General features: G+C 31.6%; 1 protein-coding gene across 2 annotated transcripts in view; it reads right to left on the bottom strand.

Moving 5' to 3' along the window:
• Window positions 1–17,009, bottom strand: part of LOC148236195 (LIM domain transcription factor LMO4.2) — a 158,842-nt gene extending 141,833 nt beyond the window's left edge. Inside the window, exons 1-2 of one of the 2 annotated variants that reach the window (XM_088185137.1) lie at window positions 16,864–16,963; window positions 16,594–16,674 (exon numbers count right to left, since the gene is read on the bottom strand). The gene's annotated coding sequence lies outside the window, so the exon portion shown is untranslated. Of the gene's footprint in view, window positions 1–16,593 lie in introns of both variants that reach the window. The other variant, XM_088185136.1, reaches the window with a different exon arrangement.
• Between the last annotated feature and the right edge of the window lie 343 nt (window positions 17,010–17,352).

Below are 17,352 nucleotides of genomic sequence, written 5' to 3'. Positions count from 1 at the left end.
GCATTTAATTCCGCCGCTACTCGTTTATATGAAGTGAATTATAGTTCATTGAACGAATGGAATTTAACGCAAGCAATTTACGAAAATAAAAATATATTACAAATAAGGTTTATCATTGCTTTTTAAAATATAATAGTAGTTTTGAACGCACTCATTAAAAACTGAGTTTTAGAAAGGAAATCTAGCGTTGAAATTACACATTTCAGAATTTTGCGCAATTAGACTTGCCGTCATTGCGGCTTTCAAACCAAATATAATAGAAGCAGTAGGCTTACTATGAAACATATTTTTGTATATAAGCTTACCCAGTGTGGAGTATTATTTTTCTAAACTGAAAACTGATTTATAATACACCTTTATATATCTTTACAAACATTATAATATACAACTAGTATTATTTTGACATTATACACCACTAAAAAAATATTTCATATCAAATCAAACTTTAAGTATCGAATACTACTATAAAAATAAGCATTAAACGTCAATGCATATTGCATATAAGACAGAAGCATACATTTCAGTTATTATTATTTTTAATTATTATTCATAAAAATTGCACTACAAAAATATTTCTAATAATTTTATCAAAGCAAGTCTTAAAATATAAAATAATAATAAATGCATATAATTGTATATATATATTGTATCACTGTATTGTAGATAAAAAAATGCAAAATTGTTTTAGTGTTATTGACTTATTATTTTTTTATAGAAATCCATTTACATCAGTTCATGTTCATTTATATTTGTATGTAAATTTGCATATCGGGAGAGAGATAAAAAATGAAACTAACCACAAACTTCCAATTAAAATAGACAAAAATGATTTTAGCGACCGGACAGATTTACGAGCGAGGATTAGTGTTTTGACGTCTGAGCTTTTTGGCCGAGCTAATGGCGGCCGTTCGTTATATTTCGGAGCTTTCTCTTTCTTCTTTTCCGTTTAGTTAATTTGACGAACATCGGTCGCCCGTTTCGAGAGCGATCGTTAAACGTTGTCTTCCCCCGTGAAAATCGTTATTTGTGCCAATTTTCGGCGCAGTTGGGAATGTTAATTGGCCGCGATAACAAACTGTGTCGTTAGTCAAAAAGCTTTAATGAAACATCGCGTAAAAATACAATTAATTGGACCTCCCCGGACGAGAAACTTTTTGGGCGAAGTTTATTTGAAGAGCAGGCAGAATTCGCAGTACACTCGAACTCAAATAAACGTAAAATTTCGCCACTTAGAAATTGATATGATGAATAATGTCACGATGCTTTCTTTTCAATAATAAGTTGAAAGAAAAACACCGCGAAATAACGAGGATTGTCATAGTCACGTTAAAGCTCTGTAGCCTCGCAAATTGGCGTAAGGATAAATTATTCCGTGAAATTCGACTCTGGCGGATTCAATCGTTATGTTTGAGTATCTTGTTATTTATTTTATACACTAGATATGTATACTTATATACTATGTCATGCCGCACTCATTATTCAGACCTGACCTTTTCCATAGTTCGCCTGTAAATACTTTTCGTCGAACGGAAGCTTGAGAACCCTTTTTTATTCGCTTACTTGAATAAAATCTTATGTAACGTAATTTACAGTTTTTATAATGCGTGGAATCGGATACAAATATATTTTTGAAAATTTCACAACGTTATCTTTATAGATTTATTTTTAAAAATTATTTACATTTTTTAGACTTTATTACAGCTTCGATCGTAAAATGGCCACCATTTGCCACCTATTCTTTACTTCAAATGAGATAAGGGTTATCTGTAAATGTAGCAAAATTACGTGACAAAGCACCACTCAAGTAAGGCTTATATATTGAACAGCAATGCAATGTTATATTGTCATCCTAGATTATTCCACGAAAAGAGAAAGATTTCATTGATCTATCCGTGATAAGACAGCGGCAATTCCTATATAAATAATTGTTAATATAATAAAAAATATTTTTAGGTTATGTAACTTCAATTTAGATTTCCATTATTTATGTGGAAATTTTATTTGATATACAAGCACGTTTCCAGAACGAATTATGCTCGTAAACCGAAGTTCTACTGTAATTATGATAATAATATAAAATCTTAACAATGTATCGTTTAAAAATTGATAATTTGAATGTTAATCCAAAATCTTCTGAAGGCATTCACATTGAAAAATAAGTGGTTAATGTAAAAATATAAAGACTTCAGAGTCGATGCATTTAAGCAGAAATAATTACTACCCGCACAGCTCATAAAATGTTAGACATTCAGTATCAAGTGTCGGAAGACAAGCTAACGAAGTAATCTCTCTGGATAACAAGCTTGAAATACACATACACTCATCAAAAATACACATCATTCTTTCCAGTTATTATTGTAAATTAATGGGCGTACAAAATAAGACTTGATTGCTCCAAAATTATATATACGTAGTACGTTACATATTTAAATCCTCTATGTACAAACGTGTTGCTCTACGTTTTATTGTTATTTATGTTAAAGACGTATAACATTAAGACAAAAGAAGCACACACTAAAATATCTTAATAGGCCTAGAATTATAATCCATAAATTAAACATATCAAGAAAAAAACGCCTCGTCTGCCACAAAATTTACACATTCGTATTCATTAGCAACGTACTGCGGTGGTGTGTCTGTTGGGTATACTAAACAATAAGTAAGAAAGAATCACCTGTGTGTGTCGGGCGTTTAATTACCTGTTATTTTTTTGTATATCTTTTATATTCGGAATTGACCTATGGTCGTTGAGGATGTTGAAAACGAGGAACGCATAGGCGCATATGTGCATACAAAGCCGTCGGCGGCTTAATTGTCCGTAACCAATTAAATTACACCACAAAACGTTAATGAAAAATATGAAATAACTCATAGTTAATTAAGCGTGCACTCAATGAATTTTACGCTCTGTGACACACTTCGATTTTGTGCATATTTTTAGCATTGATATACCACTTTCACAACACACAACACCCTTTTATGCACAGTAGCACAAATTTTTTACACTTAAGTGTGGCATGGAATGATTTTAGGGGAGTTAAATTTCCTCCGCCTATAAATTGTTACATTAGTATTTTTAAAATAAAAGAAGTAGAGTGCTGATTAGATGATCATATTCAAATTCGGAAAATAATATAATTGAGTGATTGGTAGCATCGAAATATAAATAATCTCAACAAAAAAAATAACATATCAAAGTTAATAGGAACAGGAAAGTATCTTCAGAGGCGGCATCTCAAAAAACTAATAGATTCCACTCTATATATAAACATTTTCTTTGAAGTACGTCCAAAAAATATCATATTCACGAAATAACTGTAGCGCATGGATAGATATTAGTATATACATTATAAGCTATATATTGTAGAATATAACGAAGCTATATTGGTCGTATGAATTGCAACGAAATCGTCTGTCAGATTAAATCTCGTGACTACAACTGGATGTATGTGTACATCGACAGGACCTGTGTAACGCACATTTTTTGCTGAACAATACGTCATCAGAGCGAGTGCATGCACCAATTCCCATTTTAACCTGAGAGGGTTCTGTTCGAAATATTCCTAGTTTGGTATGCAAGTCCTTTATTCATAAAAATTCGTTTAATTTGCCTGCACGGTTTAGAAATTCTTGACTCAATTAGTGATAATTAACCTAGCATTGAATTGAAATCGAGTGTAAAACAATTCACTTTAATTACATGTATATGCCATATTACACAATTTAATGTAATTTATCACAGCAAAATCTTAAATTAGATATGATTTTCTTAATATAATATGTAGGTACATAATTTCTATGTTAGTTATGAAAACTGAACCCAAGTTATGTAAGTAGTTTGCAGTCTCGATCGAAATAAAGTATCGTAAAAGCTCATGCGTAACCAGCGTGCATCTTATGCATTTGCATCTTATGAATAATTTCAATGCGAATGTTGTCTGACATAACCGTAACCGAGTGGTAGTAGCCGGGTGGGTATATTATACCCGCTGCTACCTGTCGCAGCGCTTTGTGGCCAAAGAAGCCGCTTTTGTATGTAAAGCAAGTGTATAGACACGCTCGCCGATTCTTCTCTCTCATTTCTTGCTTATAATTCTGAGATAAGAAGTTGTGTCGTGATGAGATAAAGGTGTTTGATCGGAGCACCGCGCACGCCGTAATGGCGTGGTGAAGTTTAGACAAAATATCTGTGGAAAGCCCTTTATGATATTAGACAATACAGATGGGCATAGATTAACTGGTTTGAGTAATAAGATAGGTTTTGACTAATTCATAAGTTATTTATGATTTATTTTAGCAACAGGGTAAACACAATCAACAACTACTAAGTAAGTAGTGACACACCAAACTGAAATCAAAGTCTGTAAATCAGTGACATATTTTATAAATTAAAAAAATATTATCAAAGCTTACAATTAATACATGTCACTATAAGAGATTCTGTGTCGAGACAACTCGAGTATTTAAAAAAAATAATCCGAGATGTTAAGAAAAAAATTAGGAGCTTTTTAGTTTAATACATTTTTACGAACGCCCGAATTTTTTCAAAGTTACTCCTATAAAATAAACTTGAATAATAAGAAAGATTTATTAGGATGTTTTTTTTTATAATTTAGATGGTACGGAGTCGGATACAGAAATAATTAATGAAAATAATATGAATGATGATTTTAATAATATGACGTTGACAACCTAAGAAGAATTAAACAAACATCTAATAAGCCACAAGAATATTTCTTTAGTAAAAAATATGTAATAAGCCAGAGAATGGACTCAAAATCCAAATCTTTTATATAAATCTTTACTCACAATTAAGCCAACATCAACGGAAAGCGAGCGAGAATATTCAACGGCAGGAATATTCACTACGAAAATCAGAAATAGAATATCTGATTCGTTCCTAAATGCCTCGGTCTTTCGAAAAACTTATTTTTGCCAACGAAAATAAATATGTATTCTTAGTAATATATGTCATATTATTTTACTATTACTGTTATGTATACATGTATATGATTGAAATTGTGTTTTTTGTAGTTGGTATAAATAATAAATAAATATGCCTTTTTTATTATTATTTTTTAGTAATTTATACATACTTTTTATAAACATACAAATATTTAATTTTCGCTATTATAAGCAAACAAAAATCTCGATTCCAGGAACTTCAAAAAATCGAGACATCAAATGACCCAACTCAAACAACAAAAAGGATGTAGATTTTAACGGAAATGAGCAACGAAGTTAAGATGGAACTTGGAAGTCCAGAAAAAAGAATACTTTATTTAAGAATAACACGAAAAAAATGAGAAATGATAACTTATTATAAGTTTTGTTTTTTTGCGTGTATGTAAATAGGAATATTTCAATTATTTCTATCCTTTGAAAAAAAAACATAATATATCGAAAATTTATCGAATTTAAGTTGTGTTTGATTTAAGCAATTTTTCTACTAGCACCTTCGGAACCAATTAATCACTTACAGTCTTATTATATTCGCTTTTATTCTAATACATATTTAGCACCTCTTTTCTTAGTTTATTTATCAAGTTTAAAATTAAAATTGTTTCACAATATGAGAACGCACTATTAAATGATAAATTAATATTCTAGTTTATTAATTAGTCTACAGTTTTTTTAGCAATACAATTAAACCTTAATCATATCGGAAAATTATAAAATTAAAATAGATCACTTTTGTGATCCAATTGCTTCTCTTTTTCAAAAATTTAATTTGCTAATCGATCAAAGCGTGTCGCATACACAGCACCGGTATATTTTAATCGTCAAAATTGGTCCTCTTTTGGACCACAGTCAAATGGAGGGCACATGCGAGCGAGGGAAAGGTCGTTCCATTGAAAACGGAAATGCACGAATCGAGTGGCGAGCACTTAGGTCAAAATAAAATAATAATAAAAAAACCGAAGGCTTTCACTGCAGTTTGAACAAAAAACTGCCCCTGTCACTTAATGGATGGTAAAAATGGCGGAGGAATATTAATCCACTTTTCAATTTGCAAATGGGATATTCGTGTCGCGGGTGGAGGCGGACACAACCCTCTGCTCCCCGCCAACTTCAGGGGTTCAGGGTTCAAACTCACCCTAAAGGCTTTCATCACTATGACGGACCTTTGTAGAGTAGCGCCACTATTGCCCGCTCGCACAATAACCAATACACTAGTACGCCATAAGTAACGAATAGGTACACACATATGTATATATGTATGTGCAAGAGTCCCCGTGGGAATCGGCTAAGCGGGTCAGACCGCAAAAACCAAGACAACTCTCTGGAAAGGTGAGCTAAAATTCAAAGACGAAGAAAACGGTATCAGCGGCGCTAAACCTCAAAGATTCACTTAAACAAACGGGCTTTCTTATTTCATTTTTTGTGCCTTCTTTTATGCGGCTAGAAAAAAAATCACTAACACAAACTGATTAATTGAAAGAATCTCAGAACTTATGTTAAATTGATAAGGGTAAAATATATACTTTCGTCGCCTCTTGAATGTTATTTTATGGGAACGAAATCTGGCGAATACAAAAAATGGAATACACTCAAACTTTATGTCTTTCGCCACATTACTGCAATCACTTATTAGTAACTATCAGTGTTTAAAATTTCTATCGCAATTTGACTTGAGTAATTTTTAAATTGTAAAAATTCCCGATGGTATTATTTCAGTTATAAATAATACGTCTGTGTATACTTGGATTTGTTCTAAAAATCATTTATATGAAAAATAGCTCTGTCAGTTCAGTCACGCTTTTTATTGATTTAAAATCAATTGATATTAGACGGCTCGAATGTTTATTCTAAAAAATCGTTAGCGGCACCTAAAAGGATATTACCATTATATTATAGTCCAATATTCAGTACAATCGGAGTTTACCGTTTTATAATTATACTTTTTAATTTAACGTTTCATAGCCGAGACGTTATAATTAATCGACCATTATTAATAAATGACCAAAAAGAAACATAACGAACTACATCGCCGCTTATTAACGCTTATAACTTGGGTGGTCATCCCGCTTCATTAGTCAAATGTGACGTAACAATTAACTGACAGGTAAATTTTCTAATTAAAAAAACACATTCTTCCAATTAAGGAGTTTGTGTATGGGATTTTTTCCTAGTCGGGCGGAGGAGGAAAAAAATTGAAGCCAATTTGTTAGGTGATTTCTTTGCTTTTTTTCTTCTGCATAATATACATATAATACATGTAAGCTTTCTGCAAATATCTATTAAATTTAATCGTACATTTACAGCTTTTCGGATATTTCAGTATAAATTAACCTGAAGTTTTGTATAATAATTATTTTATAAAATCATTAATTGCTTCAAACATGTTTTCTAAATAATACAATTTATAGTATAATTTAAAATAATGCCTTTAAAAAAACAATATATATGTATATGTACATACATACATTAAATCTTTGTTGGAAAAAAAGGTGCATATAAATACAAATCTTAAGAAAAGCAGCTTGGCGACTTATTTCGTTTTTCGGAACAATATATCCCTGTGAGTCTGTGAAATTTATCAAATCAAAGCACAGTGCACTACTCTAGAATCAACACCTTAGGGAGTTGCTGCGTACAGCCCTAACAAACTACAAGCCGGACTTTAAATGCCTGGAAAAACAAGTCGAAACCAACATATTTGATAATTAGTTTACTATTTAATCTAAATATTAATAAATAATACTTTGGCGGTTGGATGAATATTGGCCATATATTTTTTAATTATAACAAATATGTGTACTTATGTAGTATTTATTTAGTATTAAAGTGCGTTGTTAAGAGCAAGTACGGCAGTTAGATCAAAGAAAGGAGTTAAACAGCCAACAAGCGCGCGGTCAGAATCGGCACAAACCATTCCGACCGCTTAATAAATGTTTAAATAACTCTCCTGCCTATGTACATGCATATGTATATTATATAAAATGGTATTTAAAAATATTTTATTTAAACCCATATCAATACGTATTGGAGATATATTATTAACTAGAGGTTTTTATATTAGCCAATAATATTTTATATTTTTTTCTGATCGCCTAATAAATATTTTAACGTCAACCTTGACTATGATCTGGTAAATATTACATGTTAATATAAATTATTTATTTTCTATCAGATATAAAAATCTTTTAAGACAGGAATGTGTTAACTTGCACAAAAATTAGGAACAAAATTAAATCCGGTTTATACAAGTAAATACACAAAAAGTATTGAAAAAAATATAAAACTAGAAACGGACACCCGCGTCCTTATGGCATTCAAACGGTTTTAATACGCTGGCATTGCACATGTATTATTTTAATTTATTTTTTTATACTGTAATAATACAATGAATTGTTTATTTTTTACTATCGTCAATAGTAAACATAATTTTAGTCGCTGTAGTTTCACTACTTCCTTTTATATGAATTTTATTCTTGGCAATTGATCATTTTTAATTTGGAGTTGTTACGTGACTGAAGACTAAACGAAACTCATTTCAAGTTAGAGATTTTATGACAAAAAACCGGTTCTAAATCAAGATAATTAAATAAATAATAAATAACGAAACAAATCATGATTCATTATTAAAAAATATAAATGCGTCCCCTTACTTCCTATTCACCCTGTTTTGAAGACGGCATCGCACAATGGCAACCCTCTCCTTCCCGCGTTGATCCAGCAATTATAAAAAGCCCATATGAACATTTTCGAAGAATGCCTTATAGCCCAGGATACGTTATATCCACAATCCCAAGTATGCGCGTTTAAAGGTTTCACTATGACAAATGACTTGCAGCATCATTGAATTTATCCAAAGCGGCAATTCCGGCGGCCCTCTAATGTCTCATTCGTCGCATAACGGCGAGCAAATGTTGCGAAATTAATTTACAACACTCGCGAGATTAGGAGACGAGATTCCCGGCTGTTGTACTGTGAGGTTTTGCCTCGGCCAAAGAATGAGGTATTAATTAGGAGAGGCGCGCACGATCGGCCAAACAGAATGGACTAATCAGTGATTGATGAGAGAGAGCGGACGCTAAACGGGTTGGGCGCTGGCCGAGGGTGTTCCGTTTTAGGGGGGTTGCTCTGTTTTCGGGAACCGACCCGCTAATTAATCACTGACTCCTTGTTCAAGTGTATTTGGGGCGGCGACGCATTAAAGGAACGGGCGTTAAATGAAAACGCGAAGCGGCGACCGTAATTTACGAGCACTTTCCTCTCCTCTGTCCGAGTACTGGTACAGAGGAGAGGCCCTCTCTCTCGCCCTTTTGTATCGAGAATAAACACTGGAGGTGCGGGGCCTTTTGAAATAACTTTCGCCCTTTGTCGCCGCCATAATCTAGTGCTAAAGTTTTCAAACAGGAAGAACGTCTATGCTACGGCAGCAGTGGCAATTCTGCTCTCTCAGGCACCGCAGCCGCCGGGCTATTAGGGAAATTTATCTCCGGCCGAGAGATGGGAACAATAAAATTTCACTTGCGGGCCCCCATTGTATGTAGCACTACGCGATTTGAGCTTTAAAGAATTAAATTTGTTAAAATATGACCTGGCTGGCTAGCTCACCTGCCCGCGCCGAGACAGATGTCCTGTTCGCGTTGTTATGGCGTTTTCGAGGACCCCACCGCGACCCTATTAGGGGCCCTTGAAACGACCCATACGCGCACAACCCAAAAGGCTACAAATTAACGACGAAAGGTGTTAAAGATCTCGGTGCTATGGACCAAAGACGATCAACTTTAAATGCACACCTAATCACAGAATACAGAGTGATACAAAATTATATATATTCTAATTAATTTTAATTTTTGCAGTTAATCCAAAGTAATTTTAGTTAATACGAGATTTTTACTTACATAATATTAACTGCTTTATAAACATATTTAACAAGTCAAAATATGATGATTACTTCGCCCCTATGTTCACTTTTCCAAAATAATAAGTAATAATAAAAATGGCGTTTTAAGAAAATTTTGCATTTGAAATGAGCAAGAGGGAGAAAAGTACCAAATAAATCTATAAGTTTTCACTACAGTTTTATGGCAATAAAAAAAATAGTTTTTATTTCTGCCAATAAAATTTACGATTCTGCAGTTGGAAAAATATTGCCGACGGCATAACTAATATTTTTTGTAAATTGAATTACCTGTAGTCTATAACATCTTAAATTTAGCCTGGCGATATTACAGTAAATACAGTATAGTCTCGATTTTCCGATCTCTAAATTTTCTTTCAAATGTATGTTGTGACATATATGAAACAAACGGTAGAGACTGGTAGTGATAATACAATTGAATAAGGTCCTAACAATTGCATTAGTCACAAGACGATACTGATTCTGTTAAAACGACTAAAAATAATTCGAATATAACGATATAATAGCTCTAAGAAAACTTCGTCCTGATAACCGAAAAGTATTAAGACATTCTTAAAAGATTTTCTCATTAAATAAAAAGCTGTATTGGAAATATATTTTTAAACAAAATAAAATGCAATAGTTCGGATTATCTGTGTTTTTTTAATTATCTATGACCCTCCTCAGTACGGATCGAGAAAATACTGTACTAGGATCAATTCGCCAATAAATGTGAAAATTGAATTCAAAAGTAATTTTAACTATGAAGAGATTTTTATCTGATTATATAACGATAGATTTAACAAATCGTTGGCCTCGCGTGTAAATTCGTTAACTTGAGCAATTGGATATAAATAACTTGACCACTCCAAAACAACTATCATAAAAATACGCTTCTAAAGAACTCTATTGTCACTGAAAAAAGTAAGAATAACTATACAATTAGTTTTCGTAGACTAAGAAAAAAGTCTATACATAAAAAATATATCTGTAAAAAAATCAAATAAATCTATAAGAAACTATTATTTAATTTTAATGAAATAAAGTCTTTATACAGTTGGGTATTATAAATTATTTACACATTAATAATCACTGCAATTTTGTTTGAAGAGATGTGTTTGAGATGTATTTAAAATCAATCAAAAATACTTTCCCAAGTATCTTATCAACAAATCCGGTGTTTATTTAGAAAATATCAAAAGGATTATGTTGTATTAATATCACCTTTGACGATAACTATCAGGGATATTCTATTTTACTGGTAATTATACCTGCATAAGAAAAGTCGGAGTTGATTCAATTTTATGTAAATAATTTATCTTTCAATTTACGCAACCCACAGATTGATCACCAATGCCAATGACAGTCAAAACATTTGTCATTTTTTAATACAAAAGTTATATTTTTAACTTCTTGCAAAGTAGCCTGCTATCATGCAACAGGCGAAAAAAATAACAACCCGTTCATTTAATGATAATCTTTGAAAGAAACTCTAGAGATTCTCTTTAAAATTCAATCGCGATTGAAATAATAATTATTTTTATAAATGTATACTTTTATATAATTATAATAACATACGTATATTTTTTTATATAATATATTACATTCTCTGATTTTATAAAATACAACAATATTAATATTGCGTTATAAACGATTCGGTGGATTAAGATAGTTATAGCATAAAATTTAACAATATTTTCAAGCTGTTCAAAAGATTTGTGTATATCTTATTATCACCATTAATCTTATTTTACCTATGTAAACTAAAAAAAATTTTACTTAAGCGTTTTAAAACAATAATACAAGGAGTACATATTTTTTAAGATTATAATAATACTTTTCTAATTAAATTATATAATGAGTAATAAATATATACTATAGTATATACATATATAGCATTTGAGTAATAAATGCTGCTATTATATTTAACACTTTCAATTAAAATTATATTTTTTCCCCTTTTCTAAAAATATACCCAAGTTTAATAAATTGAAACTAAAAATAAGTTAATTAAAAAAATTATTGAAAATAAAATCATAAAATTAAATTGAAAAATGTTTAATGAACGCAAAATAATTAAATATAAAAATATTCTATAATTATATTCAGCAATATAATATTTGGCAATCGTAGCTAATTTTAACTTCTCTAACCCACCGTGACAAGGAAATAATTAAAATTTATTTTTTTAATACACCACTCCACTCCATAAAATACACCAGATGTTGACTCTCATTAGTTGATAGCTCAAGATCCCCTCCGCATTTTCAATATTCCATCACTATTCCACTCATGGTATATTTACATTTTATAAACACACTGCATGCGGCTAAAACTAATTACTTATCATTACCACAACGACTCTGCACCTTTTAATGAATTTACGCATAAAAAAGCAGTCAACAATATAATAATTATGGCACAATTACAACTTCATAAATAATGCAACTACGTAATTGCATGGAATTCAATTACACACAAGTACATATTCAGTAGAAACAAATCGATTGAGTAAAACTCAATATTGCAACAATGGAATGGAGATTTGGACATATTTTGGGGAAGTGCAACGAGCCGACTGAGTGAATATCCAAGAATTCGAGATCCCGTCGAAGCAGGTAGACCAGCGGAGCCCTTCTCTCTCGGTCTCGGTACCGGTCCGAGGCGCAACAAACCGGTGCTTCTCAAAAGTGGGGACAATGATATCTAAAATTGTAATCATAAATATATAAAAATGCTACAATTATCTATTGATCTTTGCAATTAAACGTATTGCAAGTTGTTCAACTGGAACAGATTAGTCAAACAAATTTCAATAGAATTTATCAATGGTGTGATAACGCACAATATTTGATTGAACAAATAGTTTTGAGAATCATGTTATCGAATCTTAATTATGTATTCTGAACGTTATCACTATCGGATCGTGGTTATATAGGTAATTTCGTATTTAAATATTTACATAAATATGTTGGGATATCTGAATGTATTCGATGGGTAAGTTTAATCAGCAATTACAGTTTGTACAATTTAAGATGATCCATTGTTCTCTTAAATATTCAGGTAAAGAAAGATCCAGGTGCATATTGTACAAATTATAACTTAAGACCCCGAAGCGAGAAATATTTTAACAGATTTTTTCGAAGATGCGATATAACATTTTCTATAATAAATAAGTTTAGTGTGCTCTTTCAAATTTATAAACACTATAGTATGTATATTATAAAATCAATGGAGCAACGTAACAATTAATGGTCAAATGTCATAAAAATGATACTATTTGGTGGCTATTGTTCAAGAATTGCCAAGACTTCGTCTTTTGCGTTTTTTAATAATATTAATTAACCAGAATATTTGCTATTCGAATAGTATTCGTAGTATTATTTAAAACACTTTGTGAGTGAGAAAGTTTACTTCTGAGGCTTATGATTCTGATGTAAAAAATAGACCTCTTCAAAAAAACGTACTTATTTCTCAGGAAGACAAAAAATCCTGTCTGACTAAATATTTTTATTATACTCATAGATGTTTAGATAAATTTAAGCCAACATCAAACGCTATTGAGTGAGTGTTTTCAAAAGCAGGAACAATAAAAACAATGTTAGGAAGCAATTTAAAATATGAGAAGTTCAATTCCTTTATTTGTATAGAACATATATTTTTAAAATTGCAATAAATGTATGGTTTATAATAATTTAGCTCGTTTTTATGTACTCATGTATAATGTGATTAATTTTAATTATTTTTCATACTTTAGAAGCTATCTGAATATATTTTATTGTTGTAATTTCTAATTAAGACCACAATGGCCAGCAAGTGAAGAACGTTTTAACTGATTTTTACCATGGGAGCCATATGTATCATTTATATAGACAAAAATTTACAATTTACGGATGTCTAAATATGTTTCAATAAAATAGTCCAAGAATCTTTTCAGCACTAGTTTTGAAAAAAATAATAAATCAGATCGTCTATTACCCTCTTATCAGTTTGCAAAACATAGTTTTGAACTGAATCTAGTTGAGTACAATAATTGTGAATCACTACATGTGCTCACGAAATAGGTTCATTACATATTCAATGGGCTATATTTAAATGAACTACTTTTCATCAAATCGATATTATAATTTATTCAAGAAGGGGAAATACACCGCAGAGTTTTATGAGTTACGCTAAAAACACCATAAACAATCACACATTTCATTTATGTTAATTTTTGCGTTTTTTACTGGCGGAAGAAGAGTTTGTTTTGTCTTTTAGCCAAACATTTGTCATTCGCTGCCCGCGTACAATCGCTCGCGAGCGGCGCAAGGTTAGCCGGATTCGGCGTGACACTAATTTTTTAACCTAAAAAAACCAAAACAATGCCTTTAAAAATATCATACACCCATACCTCGTTATACGGCTCGATTTTAACTTACAGTTCAATTTTTTTCGTTGTTTGATTTGCTAAATGTTAGTGGAAAATGACCCTTTCTATCAAAAAACTGGTACAATTAGAGACAGACCAAACACTAGATAAGGAGCCATGGACAGCTGTCTGACAACAGTTAAACTCAAAGCATTTATAAGAAGCGCTTTCTAATTTCAAACAAGGAGTTAATGTGATCCTAATGAAGAACGCAGTTTTAAGAGACAGTATTTGCCGCAAAGAACTGCAATATATATTTGTTTAAGTGCATGATTTATGATTTCCAGGTAGTTGAAACTAAGCATATTGTTAAATTTGAGGTACTGCAATTGACAGTTGAATAGAAAATGGGAAAAAATCAAAGAATGAGCGACACATTTAATTGTGGTTAATCTCTATGCATTTCAATTGTAAAATAAGTTTGTCAACAACTATCCATAAGATTTATTAATATTTAAAGAAAAACTGTAACGTTTTTTATTTAAATGTGTTATTTATGTAAGATTCAGTGCAGCTTTTAAATTTTTGGCCTGCGATTGATCATTCGCCATTAATTGTTCTCTTTACCTTAACTTTTAAGACATAAAAATGTTTTATATATACACCGATAATAAATTTTATTGCATGTTAGCTTTTTAATCAATTTTTAGCGATTATCACAATGAAATTTACAATAAATTATTTCAAAGCTAATTTTTTAAACGGTTTTTGTTATGGTTACACATAATTTATTTATTATATTCTTTTATTGCTCAACGTTTATTTTAAATAACGGTATTTGTTTGAAAAAATATTAGTGTTTTATTTAGTATAAAAAATCGGCGTGTGTTTGTGTTTGTCCAATGACTTAAAAAAACAATAGGGTGTAGTATAAACTATTTCATGAAATACGTTAATGTATAATTAGTATTTTTTTATGTTTTAACCTCTTCAAACCTGAATTATTATTTTTTTATAGTAAAAATATTCTTGTTAAATTACATTATTAATGATTTTTTTTGTATTTTGAAATATTATTGCGTACACTGTAATGTACAAAAGATTCTGGTTAAAATAAATCGAAAATGTCTTCAAAACCAAGCAATAAGTTATTGTTCATAGCAATGTGTACTGGGTCTTAGTAGGTTAAAGTAAAGAAAACGTACAGTAAATCTCATATTGGCAATAGTGTTTCTTTTAAATAAAATCCATTTATAAAAACATGATATTGAAGTTGGCGAATGATAAAAAAACAGATGCACACAACATATGTACTTAATAATAAGTCGAAACATGAACTTTGAATATAATCAGATGTTTATGCCATAAATATATGTGGCATAATATGACAATAATATATATGTTTCGATAAATGGCGACTACTACCATATAAATTTCAACAACTAGCTATCATAATCTAATACATTTAATACATAATTTGAACCTAAATGTTTTGATCTATAAATAATGAATCAGTTTTTAAAGGCACGTTAATAAAGATTTATTATAATGGAGTGATAAACCAAAATCTGAAATTGCGCATTTTATTTTATTTATTCTAAATCTTCTGTTGTAACAATAGCAGACTAGGCCAATGTATTACAGCGGAATAAACACAATCAAGTAGTGAGAGACTAGACTAAAATCAGCCTGTTTATTAATTATATACTTTTATTAAAATTAATCTGTGAGATTAGGATTATCTATGAAAGATCGGAAATATAATTATAAAATAATCACTAATTCCGATCTACTAAGACACGATAGAAATCCATAAGAACTTGGATTCATATAAGAATCGATTCTCTCAGGTATCTATTACTACTCTTTTAACTATAAAATAAGAACATATAATATAAATATATATTATCAGGAATATTTTTAGGTATTGCACATTGGTACGCGTATCTGACGTTGCGCGACATGGACAAGACGCGAGCTTTTATGGCCAAAAGTGGCGCGCTTCGAGCGAAGTTTGAAAGTTCGCGAACACGATCTTCCTCAGAGCGCTAATTTTTATTTAATTTAAAATTCTTTTAAAATATATGCATTTGAAGTGACGCAATATGCGAGCTTTTATGGCCAAAATAATGTGCGTAGAGCGCCGAGTTTAAAAATTTACCAACACAACACGAGATTATATGGACATTGGAACAATATCGAAGTATTTTTTAACACATACACAATATGCAAAGCAGTAAGCATAACTTGTTTATGGTGTGTGTGTGTTTGTACAATATCTTTAATATATTATCACGTGTGATTTGACACAATCAGATTTAGGCGAAAACCAGGTATCATACCTTGAACATATAATTGCAATAGTGAATTATCAAACTTGTTCACTCACCGATATTCAAGGTGGTATATCCGCCCGCCGGCGCCGTCCGTCCTTACTTAAAAACTTTTCTTTCGTTTTTAATTCGCCGCACTCAACAAATCATAACAACAATAAAGGCAATTATAATAAAAATGAGTCTGTGTGTGTATACATGTAACCGATATACACGTGTTAAGTCTCAAACGAATATTACGAGCTCAACGACAATATTATTTTTTTAAACAGGGGGAGCAAAACTCTGATTTGTCGAATATTAAATAATAATAAACAAACACAAACAACTGAAAAACAACTGGGTGGCGTGACGCCGAAAACTCGCACACACGTCGTAGTATATATTTTATAAATACGCGGCAAACGCGAGACCAGAATGCGAGAAACACAGACACGTAACGCTCGCGCGACGGCCGAGCCGCGACTGGTGCACGTGGGGCAAGTGGAACCCCCCGTTCCCCCCACCTCCGCGCTTTCGGCCCCCACTCTCAGTCCGCCGCTGCCCCCACCACCTAGCCGCCGTCGCGGCGTTATGTAGAATCTACATTGTAGATTATTTGATTAATTTTGTACCCTCCGCGGCGGCGGTAGTGGTGGTATCTCTTAATTTATGGATGAGCTTTTATGTTTGGGCGCAGTTCGGTAATTTGGCGCGCGGCCGCCCGCTAATGAAAAGTTCTCCTCGGACACACCGACCGGTTATTACGCAGGGAATTAATTAATCCGGATATCGGAAAGGGAGGAGGCGTCCAAGAGATATTGGATTGATCGGCG

This window comes from Plectrocnemia conspersa, unplaced genomic scaffold, assembly GCF_051122295.1.
Source record: "Plectrocnemia conspersa isolate PC_06_02 unplaced genomic scaffold, ASM5112229v1 ptg000004l, whole genome shotgun sequence".
NCBI lineage: Eukaryota > Metazoa > Arthropoda > Insecta > Trichoptera > Polycentropodidae > Plectrocnemia > Plectrocnemia conspersa.
Note: the sequence above shows the minus strand (reverse complement) of the source record. Positions and strands in the feature narration are given on the sequence as shown.